Source organism: Hypanus sabinus (genome assembly GCF_030144855.1).
Source record: "Hypanus sabinus isolate sHypSab1 chromosome X2 unlocalized genomic scaffold, sHypSab1.hap1 SUPER_X2_unloc_5, whole genome shotgun sequence".
In the NCBI taxonomy this organism is placed as follows: Eukaryota; Metazoa; Chordata; class Chondrichthyes; order Myliobatiformes; family Dasyatidae; genus Hypanus; species Hypanus sabinus.
The window spans coordinates 848765-852596 of record NW_026779005.1 but is presented as its reverse complement, the minus strand read 5'-3'; positions in this window follow the sequence as shown (position 1 = coordinate 852596).

Genomic DNA, 3832 nt, shown 5'->3' with positions numbered 1-3832 from the left:
ACTCGAACCCCTTACATACCTGGAGCGGAATAAACCAACACACAGGCCCGTATCCTAGCAACAGTAAGGACTTGCAGCCGAAGCAGACAAACAGTGCCGAGACTGTGGGTTGTGGGTTGGGCAGAACACTCTGCGGGGGGGGGGGGAGATGGGGGGGGGAGACAGAGAACCTCATGTTTACACGGAGCCCACCTGAGGGGGGGTTGGACAGAACACTCCGGGAGGTGGGGGGAGGTACGGAAGGTCATGTTTACAGGGGGCCCATCTGAGGGGGGGATTGGGCAGAACACTCCGGGGTGGGGGGGAGGTACGGAAGGTCATGTTTACACTGAGCCCATCTGAGGGGGGTTGGGCAGAACACTGCGGGGGGGGGGGGTGGGGAGGCACAGAATCTCATATTTACACGGGGCCCATCTGAGGGGGGGTTGGGCAGAACACCCCGGGGAGGGGGGGAAGGCACAGAACCGCAGGTTTACACGGGGCCCATCTGAGGGGGGGATTGGGCAGAACACTCCGGGGTGGGGGGGAGGTACGGAAGGTCCTGTTTGCACGGAGCCCACCTGAGGGGCGACAAGCAGATTTCCCTGACAGTGTGTAACTGTGGGGGCTCTCCCAGTCCACGAGCATACACGGAACTTTAAACACTTCAGACACAAGGGGTCCTGAAACAAAATCAATAATAAGATTCTGCCTCACCAGCACCCGATCGAATTGTATTTCTAAACCCGAACCCCTTACATACCTGGAGCGGAATAAACCAACACACAGCCCGGTATCCTAGCAACAGTCAGGACTTGCAGCCGAAGCAGACAGACAGGTTCGGTAAAACAATGCCGAGGACTGTTGGGGGTTGGGCAGAACATTCCGGGAGGGGGAGGCTCAGAATCTCAACTTTAAACGGAGCCTGTCTGAGGGGTGAACAGCAGATTCCCTTGAGAAAGCCTCAGGACAGGGCAAAGCTGCAGTCTCTTCCAGTCCATAAGTGATACCCACTCCCCAGCTGAACAGACAGATAACTTTTAACTTTAAAATGGGTTTAACGAGGAGGCAGATCCCAATAAAGGCAAGTGGGCGGCCTGGATAATGAGGACGTATGCCAAATCCAAGTGACAGGCTGAAGAGATACGGTATATCCACTAGGTGGTCGATAAACCTGGAGGGTTATTTTCCTCGCCTCCCGCATCATCACATCCTTACAATGAAGCTGATGGTGTTTAAGAACACTTATGTTGAGTTGCCTCCGTTAGCTGGGGTTTTATTCCAAGAACCATATTGCAGGTCTCTGAAAGTCTAATTCGATGGCACTGAGAATGTTGTTCACTTCTGGTCTCCTCCTGATAGGGAAGACGTGAACGTTTTCCGAGAGGGTGCGTGGGAAATTTACCCAGGACATTGTTTTATTTTAGCTGTGTGCTGGTGTACGGCTGAATCACGATAAGCTGGAACTTGAATTTGAAGCGTTCGGGGAAAGGCTGTTGGAATGTAAACATCCCTCACACTAGACGGGCCAGCTCTATATTAACCCTCCTTCTCCCTCGGCAGATTCTAACATTTCTGAATGTGAAGACATGTGAGGATTCTGTACCGTGGCGCCGTGTCCGGATAGTGACGCTGTGGACAAAAGCTTCTGGGATAATGAGCTCGATTGTAGTTGCCTGTGAGACTGGCCACACTCGGGAATCTGCCGAGGGAGAGGAAGGGTTAATGTTGAGCTGGGTCGTCTACAGTGAGGGATGTTTACATTCCAGCGTCCTTACCCCGCTTCAAGTTCAATTTCCAGTTTACCGGTATTCAGCCGTACACCAGCAAACAGCTAAAGAAAAACAATATCCTACTAAATTTCCCATGCATCCTTTCTAAAACTTCCATGACTTTCCTATCAGGAGGAGAACCAGAACTGAACAACATTCCCAGTGTCGTCTAACTGGAATTTCCGAGACCTGCGACATGGCTCCTGAGATAAATGCCACAATTGATGAAGGCCTACAGACCGTAGTTATTCTTAATCACCCGACCCGCTTCATTGTAAAGTGTAATGATACGGACAGCGGGGAAAATATCCCTCTAGGCCTGCCGACCTACCGGTGGATATAACATATCCCTTCAACCTGTCACTCTCAATTGGCTCACATCCTCATTATCCAGGACTCCCACTTGTCCTTATTAGGATCTTCCTGCTCGTTAAAGCTTTCTTCAGGGAATCTGCTTTTAGGTCCTCAGGCGGGCTCCCGTTTAAAGTTGGGATTTAGTGCCTCCCGCTCCCCCGCCTCGTGGTGAACTACATATACCAGTCTGGACACAACCCTCTGCTGACTGCTCCTGTGGCTCCTCCCACAGACCCCTGTATAAAGGCGATTGGAGGCACTGCTCCCCCCTCAGTCTCCAGGATGTTGTGTGATGGTCTCTTGCAGCTAATAAAAGCCTATCGTTTGCCTCCCGTCTCCGAGAGTTATTGATGGTGCCTCCCCCCCTCCCCCCCGAAGTGTTCTGTCCAACCCCTAACAGTCCTCGGTATTGTTTTACTAAACCTGTTTGTCTACTTCGGCTGCAAGTCCTGACTGTTGCTAGGATACTTAGCTGTACTTACTTAGCCCGCTGGAGGTATGCAAGGGTTTAGGGTTTTCAAATACAATTGGACAGGGTGTTAGTCAGGATGAATCTCAATATGGATTATAGTTCAGGACCCCCGTTTAGTAAAGTATACAGTACATTTACATTGAATACGGTCCGACTGAGATTCATTCTTCACAAGGGAAAAACAGCTAAAACAATTAGCTCCATATTCTTTATGTCGTTTAGAAGAACAGTTGCCGTTTATACCGAGCCGTACATAGTCCCACTGGGAGGTGAGTGTGAGTGGACAGAGAGACAGCATACCCCGGCTGCCTACCTACCTTAGAGCATGAACATTGATTTCCCAACTTCCAGGAATTGGTCAATGTGTGAAAATTATGGGGAGAAGGCAGGAGGTTGTGCTTGAGAGGGCTAATAAATCAGCCATGATGGAATGGCCGAGCAGAGCTAATGGAGGATGAAAATCTGCGGATGCTGGTAATCCAAGCTACACAGGTCCTGGTGAAGGTCTTGCCTGGTCTCCTGTCTGGAGAGAGTTGATGTCTGGAGGATATGGGTGGGTCGAGGACCAGATGGCACAGCCTCCGACTGGAGGATGAAAATCTGCGGATGCTGGTAATCCGAGCTACACAGGCCCTGGTGAAGGTCTTGCCTGGTCTCCTGTCTGGAGAGAGTTGATGTCTGGAGGATATGGGTGGGTCGAGGACCAGATGGCACAGCCTCCGACTGGAGGATGAAAATCTGCGGATGCTGGTAATCCGAGCTACACAGGTCCTGGTGAAGGTCTTGCCTGGTCTCCTGTCTGGAGAGAGTTGATGTCTGGAGGATATGGGTGGGTCGAGGACCAGATGGCACAGCCTCCGACTGGAGGATGAAAATCTGCGGATGCTGGTAATCCGAGCTACACAGGTCCTGGTGAAGGTCTTGCCTGGTCTCCTGTCTGGAGAGAGTTGATGTCTGGAGGATGTGGGAGGGTCGAGGACCAGATGGCACAGCCTTATTCTGCTCCTATGTCTTATGGTCTCGTGCTCTAATTGATTTTGAAAAACAATTATCTAACCGACTTTACTTGAGACACAGGCCCAGGGAACTGGAATTGCAGACTCTGTGAGCAATGGTGTTGGTGGAAAACAGGAAGCTTGTGAAGTACTGTGGGAATGGGACAGGTCCCTCATGCAGACCAAAGCACAACAGGACAACAGTGAAACTGATCTACCCGAATATGAAGTTAGTACAGCTTTTACATTCCCATTTGATA